The following is a 24,882-nucleotide window of genomic DNA, read 5'->3' on the forward strand; positions in this document are numbered from 1 at the left end:
TAAAAGAAGTGTGTCGGAGGAAAGAAAATTATATGTTAACTTCAACATGGAATCAAGGTTGACCCTGTTTACTTTCATAACGTAGTCGACTGCGCGGCTCATCGGCGCGTGTGTTTCCGCAGTGTGTTTATCTATTTTGTAATTTTTCATCAGAACGTAATAAGCTGCTCATCCGCCGAAAACAGATTTGGTTTCCGGACGATGTCACAAATCCCTGGTGATTTTGCCTCAAAGCACTCGACTTCATTCTGCTATGCAATACTGTTTTTGCATTATATTTCGGTCTGTTTCTGATCAAATCAAGTCCGTCTCTGCGGCTTTTCTTTGGTTGTAAATCCTTTTTCATGTCGGATTACTGAAGTGAAACAGGTTGTTTTGTTGTTGTTGTTGCTGATGCTAGACTGAAAAAGATTGTGTGCTACTGATGTCTGAGAGCAAAAAATACAGTTCGGTTGATTTCTGCAAGTGCGAATCTATATAATGATGATTTAATCAAGCATAGTCACTGAATTTGGAGTGTGAAAATGCTTATATGTGATAACTTTGGTCAGCTGTGTGTGAGATAGAATTTTATTTAGGTTTTATTGATGCAAACTCCACACAGAAATGCCAACAGACACAGCCAGGACCTGAACCAGCAACCTTCTTGCTGTGAGGTGACAGTGCTAAACACTGAACCATCATGTCACCCCCTAAGATTTATGTATGTGTATATATATATCGGCTACAGTTGACATTTTCTATCCAAAAGATGGCTCCAGAACCACATAATAAGTCCTTGCTCAGTGTGTTCTCTTGAGCGAGAATTAAAAAGCTGAAAAAACGGAAGCTGCGAATAAAAAGCTGAATTCAGCCTTGTCCCTCCATATCGCAAACACAACAGCAGTCTGGTGAGAAATCTCTGTAGACGGATGGCATTTCATGCCACGTTCACCCTTATAATCTTAAAATGTGAGCAAAATTTGCTGTTTTGTCATCACCTTAAGGGGGTCACACACTAGAAGCGCCGCTTCACATTACGCTATAGAGAATAATTCAAATACTACCTCTAAAGTGACGTTGGTGAATTAGTAACGGCTTCTGCTGTTCTGACGTCAGCTGTTGATGTAAATGAATGGCGGAAGAAAGTAGTTCCTAATACAAAAGGGTTTTAGACTCTCTGTGTTTGCTTTTCTTTTTATGAACAAGATTGTGCCGTCAAACTGTTGCATAAACGCAATATCACACTCATAGCAGTGTGCTATGGCTGTATATAAGCACTGGTGGGGCACTAAGTGCTGATATACAGCCATAGCACACTGCTACTCGTGTAATATATATATATATATATATATATATATATATATATATATATATATATATATATATATATATATATATATATATATGAAAGTATTCATAGTGCTTCACTTTTTCCACATTTTTTTGTTACAGCCTTATTCCAAAATGGATTAAATTAATTTATTTTTTCAAAATTCTACACACAATACCCCATAATAACAATGAGAATTATTATTTTTTTAATTGTTGCAAATTTATTAAAAATAAAAAACTTGCAAAAATCACATGTACAGAAGTATTCACAGCCTTTACTCAATACTTTGTTGATGCACCTTTGACAGAAATTACAGCCTCAAGTCTTTTTGAATATGATTCCACAAGGTTGGCACACCTGTCTTTGGGAAGTTTTACCAATTCTTCTTTGCAGTACCTCTCAAGCTTTATCAGGTTGGGTGGGAAGTGACTATGTACAGCCATTTTCAGATCCCTCTAGAGTTGTTTAATAGGATTTAGGTCTGGGCTCTGGCTGGGCCACTCAAGGACATTCACCGAGTTGTGAAGCCACTCCATTAATATTTTGTTGGTGTGCTTTGGGTCATTGTCCTGCTGGAAGATGAACCGTCGCCCCAGTCTGAAGTCAAGAGCACTCTGAAGCAGGTTGTCATAGGGTGTCTCTGTACATTGCTGCATTCATCTTTCTCTCCATCCTGACTAGTCTTCCAGTTCCTGATGCTGAAAAACATCCCAACAGCATGATGCTGCCACCAGTAACCTGCCAAGCGGTGCCTGGGTTTCTCCAAACGTAACGCCTGGCATTCACTCCAAGAGTTCAATTTTAGTCTCATCAGACCAGAGAATTTGTTTCTTATGGTCTGAGAGTCCTTCAGATGCCCGTTGGCAAATTCCAGGCTGGGAGTGGCTTCCATCAGGCCACTCTACCATACAGCCCTGATTGGTGGATTGCTGATGGTTGTTCTTCTGTAAGGTTCTCCTCTCTCCACAGAAGAACGCTGAAGTTCAGACAGAGTGACCATCGGGTTATTGATGACCTCCCTGACTAAGGCCCTTCTCCCTTGATCACTCAACTTAGATAGCTCTCGGAAGAGTCCTGGTGGTACCAATATCTTCCACTTACGGATGATGGAGGCCACTGTGCTCATTGCCACTTTCAGAGCAGCAGAAGTGTTTCTGTAACCTTCCCCAGCCTTGTGCCTCGAGACAATCCTGTCTTTGAGGTCTACTGACAATTCCTTTGTCTTCATGCTTGGTTTGTGCTTTGACATGCACTGTCAACCCTAGGACCTTTTATAGACAGGTGTATGCCTTTTCAAATCATGTCCAATCAACTGAGTTTACCACAAGTGAATTTTAATTAAGCCGTTGAAACATCTCAAGAATGATCAGTGGAAACAGAATGTACTGTAGGGTCCAGCCAGTTGGTCCAATGACGGTATCCACTGGTGGATGAGGGTTCACTGCATGTTCGGCCTTTTCAGTGCACAATGTTGATTTATATTAAACTTAGCTCATATCTGACTCCAATTTTAGTATGAGGTGGTTTAGAATATTAATATATTTATCCTCGTTTTATCTGAAGATTATTTTGTTTCCTTTCACATTATTTTAGATTATGATTGAATATTCTTTTGATTTGTTATTATACCTTATTCTCATTTACTCAGATTCCTATAGCATCTCGAGTCTTGCACCAGCCGGGTATACAATCTCTTAATACAAGCTTGTCAGTCTTGGTCATTAAACAGAGGCGATTAACCACTCTCCTAAAAAGGCAGAACACTACTTACTCAATTTAGGAGATTTTTATGTGGTCCCCATAGATCTGTTATCTACTAATTCAAGACAAAGTATTTTAATAATAATCACGCAAGATTATAAGTTTGTAGATGAAGGCCTAAATATCCACATTTAAAGTAGTTTCAACAATATTTTGTTGTTCTAAATAGAAAACCCATAGTTGGCCTTTTACAGTCTAAGTATACATGAATAAATGCCAATTTGCTAGTCGGATCTCTAACAACATTGTATAGCATGCCACGCTGCTCCGTCTAACATGTTTTAGTCCGTTACTAACCTGTACAGTGGCTTGTAGTGCTATGGACAACAACATTTAGCAGTGATAATAACACGAGGTTTGAATAATTCAAAACATAATTTATTAGTCAGGTAAATGTATTATGCCAAATTCAATCAGTTAATTAATAAACGATCAATACAAAACATCAAATGATCAAAGACAAATCCAAGATGAAAAAGATGCATACCTGACTTCAAAAATATACATAACATGGAGCAAGCCATGTTATGGGCTGATCTGGTTAGGCAGAATCGCCCTGAGCCTTTCTCAAACCTTACCTTAAATAATCCAAGAATTCCCTCAAGGAAGGGGGTGTGTGTATAACAAAAGAGCTTTCACACTTAGTGGAAAAGTCACACCCTTCACAGTGGTTCAAAAGATGCCTGAAGTTATATATTAATTGTTTTGATTATGTCTATTTCTGAGAGAATGAGACCATTGTACCAATCGCACTGAGACATTTCAAATGATATCAAACATGATAGTTAAAGTCAGTTTGGTTAATCTAGAACATTCAAACATTGAAATGACCATATGCGTGAGATGGGGGGGATGAAGCTGAGTTTCAGCATACTCAGATGCAAATGCAGCAGGAACTGGTTTTTCCCGCATTCCCACCTGCTGGGTTGTGGAGTCAATTGGCCCTGTTTTCAGCTTATGTTTTGAATTGTCAAAGACATCAAAAATATTTGTAATATTTCAATTCTTACAGTACCTGAGCTCAAGGCTGTGAATACTGATGTACATGTGATTTTTCAGGTTTTTTATTTTTTTTAAATGTCCAACTACTTAAAAAAATTCAACTTTTTTCACTTTGTCATTATGGGATATTGTGTGTAGAATGTCGAGGAAATAAATTAATCTAATCCACTATGGAATAAGGCTGTAACATAAAAAAAAACGTGGAAAAAAGTGAAGCTCTGTGAATGAATTGCCCTAGAAACTGACTTTAAATACAATCAATAAAGTCCAATAACAAATCTTAAAAATGATAAACAAATGAATTTCCCCGATGGGACATTATGTTCTTTAACTACAGCGTCAGAACTGATGGAGCAAACATGACCCGTGCAGAGGTCAAGTGCATACCAAGTGCGTTTGTGTAAAATAACCCCATCCATCATTCATTTTCCAGCCTCTAAATGTGCAGCGTGGATGAGAATCGAACCCTGGGGCTGTGGAAAAGCTCAGAGGACCGATCGCCACAGATCCTGGACATTTCCATAAGCCCTGACGTCCCTAAAATACACTTCAGGAGCCAAAGTCGTTGATGCTTATAGACGGAGGAGTGGCACGGCACATACAGTCAAAATGATTCGCCATGTACAGGGGGTCTAATGATTCAGGAGGGCTCATAATTCTGACTTCAACTGTACATGTGTGTGTTTTGTTTGCTCAAATGCGCAGGAGTTTGCGTTTATTGTGATCAGCAGAAGTGTGTGTGTGTAATCTGTGCATCATGAAGTCAGCAGTGTGTTTGACCTTCATACACACTCTGAGCATCAATTATCCAGACCGCTATTGATTTCTGCTGCGCCGCTCCACTCTCTAATGCTGTCTGAAGAAATCATCTGAATCCAGCCTCAGAAAACACACACACACACGGATACACACACACACAAGCACGCACGTCAGCAGAAAAACTCACAATCGCCATTATATTCGATTACAATTATTAGAAAGCCTAGAGAATACGTATGTATTGGAGTTTAAATGTAGTCGATAGATGTAATTAGAATGAAGCCGATATTGATGTAATCATACTGATTTAAACGCATTTAATTAACACAACTGGTCTTTAAATAGAATCCGATATAATTAAAATATAGGGAACTCCAAAGGAATTGATGCAATCATAGTCGTTTAATCTTGTTTAATTAAAAAAATATTGTGATTTATGATTGTGTGATTCAATTATACTGAAATCAGCCCTAACTTATGCTTAATTAAAATCTGCTCAGCATCTAGTGATCTCAATAAGATTGGATTTATAGTAAATATTTCTGTATATTTAAAAAATAGACATATTTTCTTGTTGGTTGTATTTAATAAAAATGATTGAAGCATTACAGATTTTTACAGAATTAGACTTTCTTTAAATAACTGAACAACATTGGATGAATTGACCACACTGTAAGTCATTGATATTATTCTATTTCAATCTAAAATTTATACATAGATGCGTCTGATCTGTTTTATTAAACAAATATTTTTATTAAATGATACTTTTAGCTACCCAACATCTTTAGAAATAGAAAGATAATACATTTAATTCAAGCTAATTATTGCAAAATAAATGACTACTGTTGAAACTACAACTTGGTTTTTCCTTGTTTTCCTTGCTTTTCTTTGATTTTTATATAAACAAAAAATATTTCACCAAATAAAAAAAAATAAAATCGGACATATTTTATTTTATTAAATAAAATAAATATATTTAAATACGCTAAACTAAAATGACACTACTAAAATGTCAATAAAGGTGAACACCAAAACATTGGCAGAGCAGAAATCACGTTCCTAATGCAATTCATAACCCTTGTGTCTGTTGCCAAATACCCTTGATTCACAAAATGTGGCAACTGTTAATTAAAATAAAATAAATTAAATGATTTAAAGCATTGCTTTTAGTTATGGAATGAATTGTATATATACAGGTGAAGTCATAATTATTACCCCCGCTTTTAATTTTTTTTCTTTTTTAATTTTTTTCCAAATGATGTTTAACAGAGCAAGGAAATTTTCACAGTATGTCCGAAAATATTTTTTCTTCATGCGAGAATGTAGTTGTTTAAAACTCAAATCTGCGGTTTATTTATAAAGATTGTGCGCATTTTAAAATGCCCTTGGACAAATGTCCACCTTCAGGTCATGACAGGTTCTCATCACTCATGTGACCGGTAAGGGCAGCCTTTCCTTGGCTAAACATACTGACATTGTGCCCCTGGCTAATATAAAAATGCTCATTTCAATTACATTGGATTTAATAAATATTTTCTCTTTTTGAAATCAGTCAAAAATAATAGCTGAATTCTGATAACATAATTAGATTTTATTACAGACTTTTTAGAGTAATTTCAAAGAAAAAAAATATTTCAGAAAATTTATTTTATTAAATAAAGTGTACATATTAATATTATTGAAACCTACAAGGCCACAGAATGACTTTTTACAGTGTGGAGAAAGTCTTATTTGTTTTATTTCGGCTAGAATAAAAGCAGATATAATTTTTTTTTAAACCACATTAAGGTCAAAATTATTAGCCCATTTAAGCCATATTTTACTTCTATAGTCTACAGAACAAACAATTGTTATACAATAACTTGCCTAATTACCCTAACATGTATATATAGGCCAAACCTGATGTTTGCTCCATTAATAGAGTTTGTTTCTGACACCGAACAGCTTTCATTTACTGCAATTAAGGAATATGATGTCCCATCAAGGGAATTCATTACAGATAGAGTCTTGTTTTGCGTTATTGATGCTCAAAAAGATCAAATAAATTCCACTATTTATCCTCGGCTGTGCTTAAAAATGACACGCTGCCACATTTCCATAATACTGCGCTGGTTCTATTTTATGTTGCGTGGTGATATTTATTATCCCTGAGGCAGCCGTTTATTGGCGTGTTCTTCCTCAGCGAGTGTGACAGACAGAAAAGCGAGCGTTGTGTGCTGGTTTGGTTTTTTTGAAGGCCGATACTGAAATGCCACCTGAATCTGTGCAGCCGCTCCATAGTTTGTGTTGCGGTCTGCAAACGCATTGATTTTCATGTTTATCGAGTGCCTGAGGTGACAGAATGAGTTAAAACAAACAAAATGAGAGTCATGTTCTTGTTTATTCAGCGCTGTGTTGTTACAGCGCTGCGCTTATTTGTTTTTATCAAACATGAAATGAGAATTTTGAAGACTCCGTGTAATGTTATTGTTAGATGGAGCTGAGGTTTGTAGTGATCAACTCAAAAATAAAGACTTTTGCTGCTTGTTTAAACTACTTATTTCAAATGAGTTGAAATGACACAGTTCTTGAGTTGTTTTTGGGGACAACATAATTGTTTTATGTTTAATCCACTTAAATTAGTAAAAATAATTCAATTAACTTAATTTGTATTGGGACAAAATGAAGGGTTTGTGTGGAACCCAGCATTTTTTACTGTGAACAATAAGAAGGAACTAAGTTATTACTTATAACTTTGTTTTTGCAAATGTAAGTGGAGTTAACATAAATCGAGTTGTACATAAACCAACTTAAGAAATGTGTTGTTTCAGTTTATTTTAAATAAGTAGTTTAAACAAACACCTTTTTTTGAGTGAAGAGATGTCGAGCTTCAGAAATATAAAACTGGTCTGTGTTATCATCTTTTTTAACATGTATGAGAGTTTTGTTTTAAAAGTAATTTAAAATATTCCCTTTGATGGAAAGGTTAATCAGTTATAGTGGTCATTGACTCATTGAATTGTCCAGTTTGATGGTCAGATGGTTCAGATGGTTCAATTTAAGATTAGTTTTTGCATCTTTTCTCATGAACATGCCCAAGGGATATTTCAGTTTGGTATAATTAAATATTAACGTTGGTTTTTGTAAAAATAATTAATTGATTCATATATAAGATAATATACAAGTCAGATTTCTCTCATAGGGATAAGAAGCTCCAAAAATAGATTTTAAAAATCATTCTAATCTCATTTGATTCTTTTATTTATTTATTTATTTTTTTTTGTGAATGAATCATTATTGTCAGTTTATATTGTATATATTAAAAATTTTTTAATTGATTTGTTTAAAAGGGCATTCATTTACAAGTCCGACTTATATTAAGCTATTAATATTATACTAATTATTATGGATATTAAGCTCTAAAAATTTCCAGGGATTTTTCAGTTTGTATTTTGAACAAATCATTTTTGTCTAGTTTTGTGAAAAGAATCAATTGATTCATTTAAAAGATCGTTAGTTTATAAGTCAGATTTCACTATTAAGATTCAGAAATTAAGCTCCAGAAATAGATATAACATAATTCTGATCTCAAGGGAGTTTTTGGTTTGATTTAATGAATTAATCATTATTGTCAGTTTTGTGAAAAGATTTAGTTAATTCATTTAAAAGAGTTAGACTTCTCTCATAGTTGATTAACATAACATAACATTGATTAACATAAGGTTAATGTATGTATATGTATATATATATATATATATATATATATATATATATATATATATATATATATATATATATATATTTTTTTTTTTTTTTTTTTTTACAATTTTGAATCTATAGGAATTGTTTGGCTTGCTCTGTGAACGAATCAATTGATTTGTTTAAAAGAGTCAGACTTCTTTTGTAGTTAAATAAGAAAAGAGATTTTGAATCTCTAGGAATTGTTCGGTTTACTTTGTGAATGAGTGATTATTGTCAGTTGTATGAAAAGAATCAATTGATTCATTTAAGGGCATTCGTTTTTAAGTCAGACTTGTCTCTTAGGGATATTAAGTTCCAAAAAATAGACACAAAACAATAATAATAACAAGAGATTTGTCAGTTTGATTTATGAATGAATTATTAATCTCATAGTTGATCAAGAAAGAGATTTTGAATCTCTAGGAATTGTTTAGTTTGCTTTGTGAATGAATCATTATTGTCAGTTTTATGAAAAGAATCAATTGATTTGTTTAAAAGAGTCAGACTTCTCATAGTTGATTAGGAAAGAGATTTTGAATCTCTAGAAATTGATCGGTTTACTTTGTAAATGAATCACTACTGTCAGTTTTTTGAAAAGAATCAATTGATTCATTTAAGAGTCAGACTTCTCTCATAGTTCATTAAGAAAAAGATTTTGAATTCCTTGGAATTGTTCAGTTTACATTGTGAACCTATCATCATTGTCGGTTGTGTGAAAAGAATCAATAGATTTGGTTAATAGAGTCAGACTTCTCTCATAGTTGATTAGGAAAGAGATTTTGAATCTCTAGGAATTGTTCGGTTTGCTTTGTGAACAAATCATTATTGTCAGTAGTGTGAAAAGAATCAATTGATTTGTTTAAGAGTCAGACTTCTCTCAAAGTTAATTAAGAAAAAGATTTTGGATCTCTAGGAATTGTTCGGTTTACTTTGTGAATGAATAGAAGAAGCAATTGATTCATTTATTTATAAATAATAATGTCAAGAGATTTTTCAGTTTGTTAAAATTTAATTAAAATATTTACCTTTAACTTTTGTTCAGACTTTAAATCGACATTGAGGCTTGTAAATGGCTTGTTTTTTCCACATGTGTTTGCTAGTAATGAGCACAGTGAGTTGTTCGCTGCACATCTCCGAGTTCTCCGTTGGTGTGTTTGCTGCTGTTGTGTGTGTGTGATTGTGGAGATGTTTCCAGCAGCACATATACAGGCTGTTTGTGATGAATGGATGTTCTGATTTGACGCAGACTCTGCAATGGCTTTCCTGCTGTGGTGCTGTTGAGAGCCACTGATGTGCTGAAGGACATTTAGGTGAAAAAAGCACATTTCCCCAGCTGTTCTCGCCGCTCTTCAGCCCTTCACTCGTCTGTGTGCTTCAAAAACACCGTGTGTGTTCATGAGGCGTATTTAAATGCCTTTTAGAGGTGTTTTGCTGCTTTCATCCAACACAAAATGAGTCTCAAATCAAACTCTGAATTGGAGTTTTCAAAACACTTACTGTATGTACATCATTACAAATCAACACACTGAAATGCCATTTACAAGCTGCTTTATATTTTTAACTATATAACTTTATAATATATTAACTAGTATAATTATAATTTTATAATATGTATATAATATATCTTAATAAACAGTTTCTGTATTTGTGATTTCACAAGTGCTTTCTGTTTATTTATGATCGTGAATTGCATTATGGGATGTTGATCTCTGCTCTGTCGACTTTTGGTGTTGAAAATTCAACTCTATAGTTTAACAAAGTGACTTTTAGTGACTTTTTGTCACGATCGGGTGAGGAGAAAAAAGGATGAGGGAGCGAGGACTCAGATGCAAACACAGGATGATTTATTGATAATAAAAATAAAACAAAAGAACAACAAAAAACACCCTAAGGGGGAAAAACATAACTATAACACAAACTTGGCTGGGTTGGCAAGGCAAGACAAGAACAAGAGCAGGAACACATGGGGAGTTTAGACGACGAACTGGCACAGGACATCAGACATGAGGAGAATATAAGGAGGAGAAAATTACCACACAAACAGATGAACATAATTAACTAATAATGGGTAAACAAGGAAGGTGGGACTTGACAATAGACAGGAGAGCGCATGACACAGAGACAACACAAGCCATGCGCTCACATAAAACAGGACAAGAACATGCAGCCAATGAGAGAACTCATTAACCGCATGTTCATGACAACATAAGCACACAACAAAAGCACGTGACCACAATGTAAACACAGAGCCACGTGCTTTGACAACAGACGCAAGACCCGAGCGCACGATAGATAAACACCTTACCGTGCGCTCGCACATATGCAACGCGCATGCTTCATCTCAGCGTCAACCAAAACCGAAAGCAACTAGACGAAGACGCTGAGAATAAAGCAGCGCGATGCTGACAGAACAACACAAACACGAGTACAAGACACTGTGCGCACACTGAGACACACAGAATGACAGTAACAAGTGCTCGACCCAAGAAAACTCGAGCCGAGCACGACAGGCAAGACTAGACATGACTAGTGTCCGGACTCTGCCACCAAAACAAGAGTTTACATGACCAGAGTGGCAGAACCATGACAATTTTAGTAGTTTGGAATATTATCAGGTATAGCAAAGAATGTAAAGAGAAATGTCTATAAAATAACAGAAAATGCAGTTTATTGCAAGGTTTTTACCATAATATACAACACCAATACAGTCAATATATCACTTTAAACTATAAAAAATGTTAATTAAAGTCACTTTTTTAAACTTTTCAAGAAAAAAAGTTGTTGTAAGAAAGATTAATAATATTAATAATTCCTTACATTTCTATAGCGCTTTTCTGGACACTCAAAGCGCTTTACACATTGGAGGGAATCTCCTCATCCACCACCAGTGTGCAGCATCCCCCTGGATGACTTAAACGCAGCCATATTGTGCCAGACCACACACCAGCTGATTGGTGGAGAGGAGACAGAGTGATGAAGCCAATATGATATGGAGATGGTCAGGAGGCCATGATGGACTGAGGCCAGTGGGCAAATTTGGCCAGGATGCCGGGGTTAAACCCCTACTCTTTTTCGAAGGACATCCTGGGATTTTTAACGACCACAGAGACCTCGATTTAACATCTCATCTGAAAGACTGAGCAGTATTAACCTTATTCTTCAATATAGAAGTGTGCTCGTTTTTGCGATTATTTTAGAACTTCCGATTCATTTGCCTTTAAGAGAAATAGGAATAATAAATGATGGAAAACAGTCAAACTATTTGCTCTACAAACAAGTGTTTGCATGCAATACAAAGTAGGATAATATAATAAGAAAATTTCAGTTTGCAACATCAAGCAGCAAAATGAGCTGTTTTTAATGTCTAAAAATGAATGGAACTGAATAAGAACGGAAATCTTGAGCCAAAACAATTCAAATGGCTGTGCTCGCTCGTACACGTAGAATGAGGTGAATAGAGTCCCCTTCACTATACAGGGGCATTGGCACCCACACAGACTGCAAGTTGAGCGCCCCATGCTGGCCTCACTAACATCACTTCTGGCAGCAACCCAACTTTCCCACGTGGTCTCCCATGCACTTACTTACCGTGCGCAGCCCTGCTTAGCTTCAGTGAGCAACCATGTCTGTGTGATGTAGTGTTGCCAGCAACAAGTCTTTAAGTAATTTCACTCACCTCAATTGTTCACGGTATTTCAGAGTAATCTTGTAGGGAAATGTGACTTTGTATGTTTACTCATATTTAATAGTTGGTGTGTTCTACGTCTGGTTGAATGCCGCGTTACAGACCAACGTAAAGGTACAGTTAAGGTCAGAATTGTTCAGAATTATTAGCCCCCTTTGATTTATTTATTTTTTTTTTACATTTCCGAAGTGATGTTTAACTGAAGTGTTTTTTAATTTTTTTAAACCATTTTAGGGTTAAAAGTATTAGCCCCTTTAAGCTAGATTTTTTTTCAATAGTCAGAACACAGAACAAACTATCGTTATACAATAACTTAACTAATTACCCTAACCTGCCTAGTTGACCTCATTAACCTAGTTAAGCTTTTAAATGTCACTTTAAGCTGTATAGAAGTGTCTCGAAAAAATATCTAGTCAAATATTATTTACTGTCATCATGGCAAAGATAAAATAAATCAGTTATTAGAGATGAGTTATGCTGCGTTCACACCAGGTGCGGAACGCGCGTCAAGCGTGAGTGATTTACATGTTAAGTCAATGCAAACGCGCGTATAGACATCCTGTGGCACGATACGCGCGAATGGCGCAGCGTGAATGCCGCAAATTGCGCGAATAGTGCAGTGCAAATAGTGCGATACGTGCGAATGGCATGGCGTAAATGTACCTTTTGCGCGTTTGACACACGTTTCGCGTTAACCAATCAGAAGCTTGTTCTTGTGAGGGCGTGATTGTGATGTAGAACCTATTGATGGTGTCCCGGGTGTCCTGCAGGCGACACCGACAACAAGTCATCAAACTGGGCTTGGCTCAGTCAGAAGCACCGCTGAAAGTCTCCGTCATCCAGGTTCAGTTTCTGGAGGAGTTTATGAGCTCACAGAGCTGGATGCACCTCTAAAAGAAACTAGTGGACTCAGACATGACCCTAAACATATCAATGCTGTTTTTCAGCCTTCATAAAACACATAAACACTCTTATTTTCTTCAAAAAATCCTTGTTAGCCATTTAGCAATGAAGTTAGAGTCACCGGGCAGACAGAAGCCCCGCCCATCACGCGAACCCGCGTCTGTTTTGAAGTGAATTTGACGCGCGAATGAAGCGGATTTGACACGCTAATGAAGCGAGTAACCTCAAATGTTCACGCGGCTATTTACGCATGAATAGCGTGATTTATCCGCGTGTTCTGCGTCTGGTGTGAACACAGCATTATGAAAACTATTATGTTTAGAAATGTGTTGAAGAAATCTTCTCTCCGTTATACAGAAATCAGGTAAAATAAATAAACAGGTGGCGAATAATTCAGGAGGGCTAATAATTCTGACTTCAACTGTAAATACTGTCACCTACGATCATGATGTGTGTAAAATCATGGCTTTGCGAGGGTAGTTTGTGTTCACATGGCCTTAATTTTTGGTGAATCAGTTGTGATGACATCATAGAAAGTGTCTAGACCCCAAATTTGCAGGAAATCTGTCGCATTTCAAATCTTGTGAGTTTGCTTGATTTTGCGATAAATTCAGTCATCTGAAGATGGCAAAACTGTGGAGGCACTATATAATGAATTATATCGATTTGATATTAAATTGAATTTACAATCGTTTCAGTTTACTTTATAATATAGATTTAATGATTATAACAATATTATATTATCTCTTGATGTAGGGCTGCACATTGTCTCATTTAGCATCTATATCGCAATGCGCGCATCAGCAATAGTCACGTCACAGGATCTGCAATGTTGAGTCAGGATTACTGTTGACCAGGGCTACAATTGAAATACCATCTGATTTATGGTTAAACTTTGCAGTAACTCCACAGATTTACCAGAAATGTATCACTTGCATGTGTTTTAAGGTATGTGACTACTCATTTCAAGGCAGTTTAACGCATTCAGACACATATATTTTATATTGTTTATAACTTAAAGAAAGAAGCATTGTATTCATGTATAAAGTATGTATAATATGACATCTGGTAAAATATGTAACCGCAGAAAAATAAAATATCGCAATGTCAGTTTTTTCCAATGTCGTACAGTCATATCTTGATGAATTGACAGTTTCAGTGCAGTTTCCCCATTTAACAAATTGAGCAGTTTTGATGATTGAGTCGCCATACTTCCACGATGTTTGTCCGCGTGCGTCTCCCAGCGTAGCGTCCTCCAGGAACGTCCTGATCCACCTGTCTGGAGGTCATTAAGAGTGTTAAGGAAGATAAATGAAGCCTTTTGTGCTTCTGAGGGCACTGGAATGGCTGAACCGGCAGTCTTTGGTGTGTCAGTCTGTCTGAATGGCAGCTCTTATCTCTGAACTGAACCGTTATTTGGCCGCTGTCAGACTTTTTACGGCCCACAATCCTCTGTCTTCACCTCCAGGCCATTGATAAGGGGATTCAAACAGCGAGGATTCGCTCCCGAGCTTCTGTTCAAACACAGATTCAAGTCGTATCGCCATCATCCCGGTTATGAGATTCCCGCCAGCCAGACCGGTGATATGTATTTTTATAAACACTTTTATCGAGACATGATGTTAGAGGGATCTTTTAGACCGGTGTCTCCCAACCCTGTTCCTAAAGGCACACAAGCAGTACACATTTTCAACCTCTTCCTAATCAAACACACCTGAATCAACTCATCAGAACATAAGAGACTCCAAAACCTGAAAGGAATGAGTCAGATAAGGGAGACACCCAAAATATGTACTGCTGGTGTGCCTCCAGGAACAGAGTTGGGAAACACTGGTTTAGACAAAATTTTACTCACCATTTAGGTCAGTTAGGTCAATCAGATCAGAGTTAGCTTGTCGAAGGGAGGGGCTTACAGATCTTAAGCACTGAATTGATTCAAACGAACCATAAGATAAAATTAAATTTCATGACTCACTCACTATTTAAAGAAAGGATCACGTGAGTTTTTGAAAAAATATCTGATTTGTGGTTTGTAATGTATCTGTTCTTCAATTTAAACACTCCGCAAAGTTCTTCATTAAAAAGTGCATGATAAATAATGATTTTGTCTCTCAAAAGGAAGAGTCGACTCTGAATCAATTCAACGAGTCGTTATGTTTTTGAGTCTTTAAACCACTACGATCTACGTCAGCATGTAACATACGAACATGGGAGTTTTGTTTCTGATGGACGTATCAAAATTTGGCCAGCTGACCGATCAGATCAGAGTTAGTTTGTGGAAGGGAGGGGCTTATAGATCTTAAGCACTGAATCGATTCAAATGAACCATATAGACCATATATTCTTCCACTCACCCCCGCCATCTCACGTGAAATGGACTATGCCAAAATCCATATCTATATCTATATGGAGTTTCACATAATCATACTCATTTGGGCTGTAACATGCCAACATTTAATTCAGCTATACAGTTGTATTATTGTTAATATGTTCGTCAGTTGAGATGTTTGGCACAGATGTTATGTATTTGATGCATATAAACCTTGATTGAAACATAATCAGACCGCGATAGTGCAACTAGTGCATGCGCACTGAGTTGTATATGATTAACCTGGATGCACGAGCGCAGCTCCCATTTCAACCATTTTCGAATCTTTAACCTGCTAAGATCTACATCAACACGATTAAAGTAACTCATTTGCATAAACCCCACCTACCTATGACATACAAATGTTGGAATGTTTTGTTTCTGACAGTAAATGCTTATGAAAAGACCAATCAAAATTTGGCCAGCTGACCAATCAGAGCAGAGTTGGCTAGGGGAAGGCTCTGAAGCACTGAATTGATTCAAATGAATCATATTGAAAACATTTCAGAATGATTCTAATATAAAAATGCATATTCTCATCAGGAATGTCTGCTAATCAAACGACTGATGTTTGTATAAACACATTTATTTAAACATGACTTTAAAGATGTAGTTCACCCAAAAAATAAGATTTGCTTACCATTTAAAGAGCGGGTCACATGAGTAAAAATATCTGACTTGTGGTTTGTAATGTAGTTGTCCGTCAATGTAAACATTCCACAAAGTTATTAATCCGAAAAGTGTGTGATAAATAATGATTTTGTCTCTCAAAAGGAAGAGTCGACTCTGAATCGATTTAACAACTCGTCATATTTTTGAATCTTTAAACTGCTACAATCCACGTCAGCATGTAACATACAAACATGAGAGTTCAGTTTCTGATGGACTTATCAAAATTTGGCCAGCTGACTAATCAGATTAGCGTTAGTTTGTCGAAGGGAGGGGCTTACAGATCTTAAGCACTGAATTGATTCAAACGAACTATAAGATAGCATTAAATTCTATGACTCACTCACTATTTAAAGAAAGGATCACGTGAGTTTTTGAAAAAATATCTTATTTGTGGTTTGTAATGTAGCTGTCCTTCAATGTAAACACTCTGTGAAGTAGTTAATCAAAAAAGTGTGTGGTAAATAATGATTGTGTCTCTCAAAAGGAAGAGTCGAATCTGAATCGTTTTAAAGAGTCGTTATATTTTCGAATCTTTAACCTGCTAAGATCTACATCAACATGATTAAAGTAACTCATTTGCATAAACCCCACCTACCTATGACATACAAATGTTGAAATGTTTTGTTTCTGACAGTAAATGCTTATGAAAAGACCAATCAAAATTTGGCTAGCTGACCAATCAGAGCAGAGTTGACTAGGGGAAGGCTCTGAAGCACTGAATTGATTCAAATGAATCATATTGAAAACATTTCAGAATGATTCTAATATAAAAATGCATATTCTCATCAAGAATTTCTGCTAATCAAACGGCTGATGTTTGTATAAACACATTTATTTAAACATGACTTTAAAGATGTAGTTCACCCAAAAAATAAGATTTGCTTACCATTTAAAGAGCGGGTCACATGAGTAAAAATATCTGACTTGTGGTTTGTAATGTAGTTGTCCGTCAATGTAAACATTCCACAAAGTTATTTATCCGAAAAGTGTGTGATAAATAATGATTTTGTCTCTCAAAAGGAAGAGTCGACTCTGAATCGATTTAACAACTCGTCATATTTTTGAATCTTTAAACTGCTACAATCCACGTCAGCATGTAACATACAAACATGAGAGTTCAGTTTCTGATGGACTTATCAAAATTTGGCCAGCTGACTAATCAGATTAGCGTTAGTTTGTCGAAGGGAGGGGCTTACAGATCTTAAGCACTGAATTGATTCAAACGAACTATAAGATAGCATTAAATTCTATGACTGACTCACTATTTAAAGAAAGGATCACGTGAGTTTTTGAAAAAATATCTTATTTGTGGTTTGTTATGTAGCTGTCCTTCAATGTAAACACTCTGCGAAGTAGTTAATCAAAAAAGTGTGTGGTAAATAATGATTGTGTCTCTCAAAAGGAAGAGTCGAATCTGAATCGTTTTAAAGAGTCGTTATATTTTCAAATCTTTAACCTGCTAAGATCTACATCAACATGATTAAAGTAACTCATTTGCATAAACCCCACCTACCTATGACATACAAATGTTGGAATGTTTTGTTTCTGACAGTAAATGCTTATGAAAAGACCAATCAAAATTTGGCTAGCTGACCAATCAGAGCAGAGTTGGCTAGGGGAAGGCTCTGAAGCACTGAATTGATTCAAATGAATCATATTGAAAACATTTCAGAATGATTCTAATATAAAAATGCATATTCTCATCAAGAATTTCTGCTAATCAAACGGCTGATGTTTGTATAAACACATTTATTTAAACATGACTTTAAAGATGTAGTTCACCCAAAAAATAAGATTTGCTTACCATTTAAAGAGCGGGTCACATGAGTAAAAATATCTGACTTGTGGTTTGTAATGTAGTTGTCCGTCAATGTAAACATTCCACAAAGTTATTAATCCGAAAAGTGTGTGATAAATAATGATTTTGTCTCTCAAAAGGAAGAGTCGACTCTGAATCGATTTAACAACTCGTCATATTTTTGAATCTTTAAACTGCTACAATCCACGTCAGCATGTAACATACAAACATGAGAGTTCAGTTTCTGATGGACTTATCAAAATTTGGCCAGCTGACTAATCAGATTAGCGTTAGTTTGTCGAAGGGAGGGGCTTACAGATCTTAAGCACTGAATTGATTCAAACGAACCATAAGATAGCATAAAATTCTATGACTCACTCACTATTTAAAGAAAGGATCACGTGAGTTTTTGAAAAAATATCTTATTTGTGGTTTGTAATGTAGCTGTCCTTCAATGTAAACACTCTGCGAAGTATTTAATCAAAAAAGTGTGTGGTAAATAATGATTGTGTCTCTCAAAAGGAAGAGTCGAATCTGAATCGTTTTAAAGAGTCGTTATATTTTCGAATCTTTAACCTGCTAAGATCTACATCAACATGATTAAAGTAACTCATTTGCATAAACCCCACCTACCAATGACATACAAATGTTGGAATGTTTTGTTTCTGACAGTAAATGCTTATGAAAAGACCAATCAAAATTTGGCTAGCTGACCAATCAGAGCAGAGTTGGCTAGGGGAAGGCTCTGAAGCACTGAATTGATTCAAATGAATCATATTGAAAACATTTCAGAATGATTCTAATATAAAAATGCATATTCTCATCAGGAATTTCTGCTAATCAAACGGCTGATGTTTGTATAAACACATTTATTTAAACATGACTTTAAAGATGTAGTTCACCCAAAAAATAAGATTTGCTTACCATTTAAAGAGCGGGTCACATGAGTAAAAATATTTGACTTGTGGTTTGTAATGTAGTTGTCCGTCAATGTAAACATTCCACAAAGTTATTAATCCGAAAAGTGTTTGATAAATAATGATTTTGTCTCTCAAAATGAAGAGTTGACTCTGAATCGATTTAACAACTCGTCATATTTTTGAATCTTTAAACTACTACAATCCACGTCAGCATGTAACATACAAACATGAGAGTTTAGTTTCTGATGGACTTATCAAAATTTGGCCAGCTGACTAATCAGATCAGCGTTAGTTTGTCGAAGGGAGGGGCTTACAGATCTTAAGCACTGAATTGATTCAAACGAACCATATAGATAACATTTAACTCCATGATTTACCCACTATTTAAAGAGCGGGTAACATGAGTTTTTCAAAAATATCTTATTTGTGGTTTGTAATGTAGCTGTCCTTCAGTGTAAACACTCTGCGAAGTAGCTAATCAAAAAAGTGTGTGGTAAATAATGATTGTGTCTCTCAAAAGGAAGAGTCGAATCTGAATCGTTTTAAAGAGTCGTTATATTTTTGAATCTTTAACCTGCTATGATCTACATCAACATGACCAAAGTAACTAGTTTGCATAATTCCGTACATCCATGCCATACAAAAGTGGGAATGTTTTGTTTCCAACTCTTATGTGCATTAGTAGAATTTATGAACGTTTTCTTATTTCTGTTGATGTTTTTTCATGCGGTATTCTAAAATCTGCATAAAACAAGTTGATGAAGCCAGTTTCCAACATTCTTTAAATTATCTCTTTTTTTGCTTTTGGCACAAATGGAGGATGAGTGCATAACTAGCCCTTTTTTAGTCATATCTTGCTAGTTTTCAGAATACGCTTGGCTAATATCATGATTTCCATGGTCTCATGGTGCAAACTGGACTTTGATGAAGCAGCTTCTAGAGGCTTCTTTTCTCCTCTCATTTTTCTCTCTCATTCTCCATTAGCCCAACGAGTCGTTTCATTGTAACTGCTCATTCATCTGAAGGAAAGAGGGGGAAAAAAGCCTCTTCGCTGCACTTTGGCTGCGTTCTGCTGGTTAGTGGAGTTAAAGTCCTTCCACAAGCGTTTTTATTCTTTATATTCATGATGAAAACCTTCAGCAGCTCATGCCATCTGCTGCTGAGCACAACTCAGCCGTCCTCAGAAACGCTGCATTCGTGATAAAATATCTGCTGGCCTTATTAATCATTCAGATGGGAGGAATTTAGCTGGTTTGTAGCTTCACAAGCGATCTGAGACTCAGGAAAAAAAAAACTGTGTGTGTGTGCCTGTGTGTGTTTAACGGTTATTGTTTAAGAAATCAAAAGATTCAAATTAGACTGAAACATTGGAGTCAAATGTCTGGGTTTTAAAATTGAAACAAATCATTTGAGTGTTATGTGGTTTACAACAGATTTGGGGTCAAAAATCTGAGAAACTGTAGAATTTTAGAAACTGTAAACTGAAATTTGGTTATCAGAGTGAATCGTTTGAGAAATTGAAGAGTTTAGAGTGAATTCCAATGTGGTTGTTTATGAGTTTATTCATGTTTGCGACAAATTCAAAGTGAATCATTTGAGAAAACTGGGTTTTTAAAGTGAATCTAGATGTAGCTGTTGAATTTACTCAAGTTTGCAACAGATTTGGAGTGAGTCATTTGAGAAAATGAAGAGTTTAGAGTGAATCTTGATACAGTTGTTGAGTTTACTCAAGTTCACAACGGAGTAAATCTGATGAATAAATGAAGAGTTTAGAGTCAATCCCAATACGGTTGTTGAGTAGGTTTGCAACAGATTCAAAGTGAATCATTTGAAAAATATATTATTTTAAATTGAATCCAGGAACAGCTTTTGAGTTTCTGAGTAAATCATATGAGAAATTGAAGAGTTTAGAGTGAATTCCAATAAAGTTGTTGAGTGAATCCCAATAAAATTATTGATTCAGAGTGAATCATTTGAGATTACAAAGCCTTTATAGTGAATCCAGGTATAGCTTTTGAGTTTATTTAAATTCCGAACAGATCTGGAGTACATCATTTAAGAAATTTAAGATTGTAGAAATGTTTAAAATGTTTAAGTTTATCCAAGTTCACCACAGATTCGGGGTGAATCATATGAGAAATTTAAGAGTTTAGAGTAAATCCAGATACAATTGATAAGTTTACTCGAGTTCACAACAGATTTGAAGTGAATCAATAGGTTCATTAAGTATTTAGAGTGAATCCAGGCTGAATTGTTTGAATTTACTCAAGTTCGCAACAGCTTCAAAGTCAATAGTTTGAGAACTGTAAGAGTTTAGAGTGAATCCAGATACAATTGATAAGTTTACTCGATTTCACAACAGATTTGAAGTGAATCAATAATGAAACTTAAGAGCTTAGAGTGAATCCTAATACAGTTGTTGAGTTTATTTAAGTTCGCAAGAAATTCAAAGGCAATAGTTTGAGAAATGTAGGAGTTAAGAGTGAATACCTATGTGGTTGTTGAGTTTATTCAAGTTTGCAACAAATTCAAAGTGAATCATTTGAGAAAACTGGGCTTTTAAAGTGAATCTAGATGTAGCTGTTGAATTTACTCAAGTTTGCAACAGATTTGGAGTGAGTCATTTGAGAAAATGAAGAGTTTAGAGTGAATCTTGATACAGTTGTTGAGTTTACTCAAGTTCACAACAGATTCGGAGTGAATCTAATGAGAAAATGAAGAGTTTAGAGTGAATCCCAATACGGTTGTTGAGTTTATTTAGGTTTGCAACAGATTCAAAGTGAATCATTTGAAAAATATATTATTTTAAAGTGAATCCAGGTACAGCTGTTGAGTTTCTGAGTAAATCATATGAGAAATTAAAGAGTTTAGAGTGAATTCCAATAAAGTTGTTGAGTGAATCCCAATAAAATTATTGATTCAGAGTGAATCATTTGAGATTACAAAGACTTTATAGTGAATCCAGGTATATTTTGAGTTTATTTAAATTCAGAACAGATCTGAAGTACATCATTTAAGAAATGTAAAAGTGTAGAAATGTTTGAAATGTTTAAGTTTATCCAAGTTCACAACAGATTTGAAGTGAAACATTAGATTCATCAAGTATTTAAAGTGAATCCAGGCAGAATTGTTTGAATTTACTCAAGTTCGCAGCAGCTTCAAAGTCAATAGTTTGAGAAGTGTAAGAGTTCAGAGTGAATCCAGATACAATTGTTAAGTTTACTTGAATTCACAAAAGATTCGAAGAGAGTGAAATTGAAGAGTTTAGAGTGAATCCCTGTATGGTTTTGAGTTTACTCACATTCAAAGTGAATCATTTGCGAAAACAAATTTTAAAGGGAATCCAGGTACAGCTGTTGAGTTTCTGGGTGAATCATATGAGAAATTGAAGAGTTTAGAGTGAATTCCAATAAAGTTAATAAGTCAGAGTGAATCAATTGAGATTACAAAGACTTTATAGTGAATCCAAGTATAGCTTTTGAGTTTAGTTAAACTCAGAACAGATTTGGAGTACATCATTTAAGAAATTTAAGAGTGTAGAAATGTTTAAAATAATTGAGTTTATTCAAGTTCACAACTGATACGGAGGGAATCATATAAGAAATGTAAGAGTTTAGAGTAAATCCAGATACAATTGGTAAGTTTACTCGAGTTCACAACAGAGTCGAAGTGAATCACTAAAGAAATTGAAGAGTTTAGGGTGAATCCTAATCCAGTTGTTCAGTTTATTTAAGTTCTTAACAGATTCAAGGTGAATCGTTTGAGAAATGTAAGAGTTTAGAGTAAATCCAGATACAATTGTTAAGTTTACTCAAGTTCATAACAGATTTGCAGTGAATCATTTGATTCATTTAAGTATTTAGAGTGAATTCAGGCTGAATTGTTTGAATTTACTCAAGTTCGCAACAGATTCAAAGTCAATAGTTTAAGAAATGTAGGAGTTTAGAGTGAATCCAGATACAATTGTTAAGTTTACTCGAATTCACAAAAGATTCGAAGTGAATCAATTGTGAAATTGAAGAGTTTAGAGTGAATTCCAATACGGTTGTTGAGTTTACTCACGTTCAAAGTGAATCATTTGCGAAAACAAATTTTAAAGTGAATTCAAGTATATCTGTTGAGTTTACTCAAGTTCACATTAGATATGGAGTGAATCACTTCAGAAATTAAAGTGTTTAGAATGAATCCAGTCTAAATTGTTTGCGTTTACTCAAGTTCACTATAGATTCATTCAATCATTTGAGAAAATAAATAGATTAGAGTGAATCCAGGTAACAATTGTTAAGTTTACTCAAGTTCACAACAGATTCAAAGTAAATCAGCACATAATTGAAGATTTTAGAGTGAATCCCAATGTGGTCATTGAGTTTATTCAAGTTCACAACAGAATCAGAGTCAATAGTTTGAGAAATTGAAGAGATTACAGTAAATCCAGATAACATTCTTGGGTTTACACACATTCACAAAGCAATTCGAAGTGAATCAAACTGGAAATTGAAGGGTTTAGTGTGAATCCCTATATGATTGGTAAGTTTATTCAACTTCACAACAGATTCAGAGTCAATCTTTTGAGAAATTGAAGAGTTTAGAGTAAATCCAGAAACAAATTTTTCAGTTTAAAAAGTTTTCTCACGTTCACGACAGATTTGAAATCGCTTTAGAAAATGGTTTTAAAGTGAATTCAAGTATAGCTGTTGAATTTACTCAAGTTTACAACAGATTCGAAGAGAATCATATGAGAAATTGAAGAGTTTAGAGTGATTCCAGACTGAATCGTTTGAGTTTACTAAAGTTCACAAACAATCATTTAAGAAATAAAAAAAAGAATAGAATGAATTCAGACCCAAGTGTTTGCATATTCTCTGATTCAAAAGAAATGTCGAGTTCACAGTGAATGTAAACCGAATCTATACCTAATTGTCTTCGAATTTTAGACCTGAGAACAGATCTAAACCCAATCATTCAACATTCTAAACACCAATCAGTATTCTAAACAAATCTAGATTGCTTTGCCTGACAATTTACTTCGCAATTCAGGTCACATTTATCAACGTCCACTCGCAAAAGTCAACTGTTCTATTAGCATAATGCTCATCGAAGATGCATAAAGCGATTTTACCATGTCTAGACCAGCAGCCGTCGGCCTTGAATCTCGCTTTTGTCCCGGTCAGCTCAAATGTTCATCTGCGGTCAGCAGTGAAGGCTGTATCGTCAACACATCCAGATTTATGATGACTCAATGCACACACCTGAACACACACACTCTCTCTCTCTCTAAAGGAATTAAGACCACACGACTGGACAATAAACTGGACCAGACATATTTGTCAAATCAAACCTGCTCTCTCAGCATGCTATAAACCAAAACCAGTACTTAGGAAAGACGTGCTGTTTGTTTTTGGCCCATGGCTCAACGAAAGGGATTTCTTTTACCCTTATGGCTTTCTTTAAATCGAAGATCTTGTTATCCAGACGTGCGCTGAAGGGGATTTCATTCACAGCGGAGGTGTAGAGGAGAATCTATCATTTCGGAATCCGAGGTCATCACATTATAAGCACTTTGTAAAGTTTTTAGGGTATTCAGGCACTTCGGTCTGTTCTGCTGTCGTTTGCTGTTATGAATAAGTCATCAAGAAGAACTGTAGAGCTTTTCATGTTCTGTAATGATGGAATCCTGTATTGTTAGCTGGAGGAATGTTGTGGTTGTGTGTAAGAGACTCATAATGTGCCTGTTGTTTGATTCTGAAGTTCAGATTAAAGTGAAATCTTTAAGGGTTTAAAGAGTTTAGAATGAATCTAGACTGAATCATTTGAGTATTCAGAACAGATTAAAGTGAATGAATCATTTGAGAGTTTGACGAGTTTGAAATGGATCTACAATGAATCATTTGAGTATTTTAAAGTAATGCACAGATTAAAGTAAATTGTCTGATAAATGAAAGAGTTAAAAGGAATCTAGACTTAAACATTTGGGTATTC

General features: G+C 35.3%; 1 protein-coding gene and 1 long non-coding RNA gene across 12 annotated transcripts in view; one reads left to right on the forward strand and one right to left on the reverse strand.

Annotated features, from left to right (window-relative positions):
• lingo1a (leucine rich repeat and Ig domain containing 1a) overlaps nt 1–24,882 on the forward strand; it is a 275,532-nt gene that overhangs the window by 134,444 nt on the left and 116,206 nt on the right. The window lies entirely within an intron of this gene.
• LOC141380879 (uncharacterized) overlaps nt 23,244–24,882 on the reverse strand; it is a 54,947-nt gene continuing 53,308 nt past the window's right edge. The window contains exon 5 of the long non-coding RNA XR_012400210.1: nt 23,244–24,561. This is a non-coding gene — a long non-coding RNA (uncharacterized lncRNA). The remainder of the gene's footprint in view (nt 24,562–24,882) is intronic.

Source organism: Danio rerio, chromosome 25 (genome assembly GCF_049306965.1).
Source record: "Danio rerio strain Tuebingen ecotype United States chromosome 25, GRCz12tu, whole genome shotgun sequence".
NCBI lineage: Eukaryota > Metazoa > Chordata > Actinopteri > Cypriniformes > Danionidae > Danio > Danio rerio.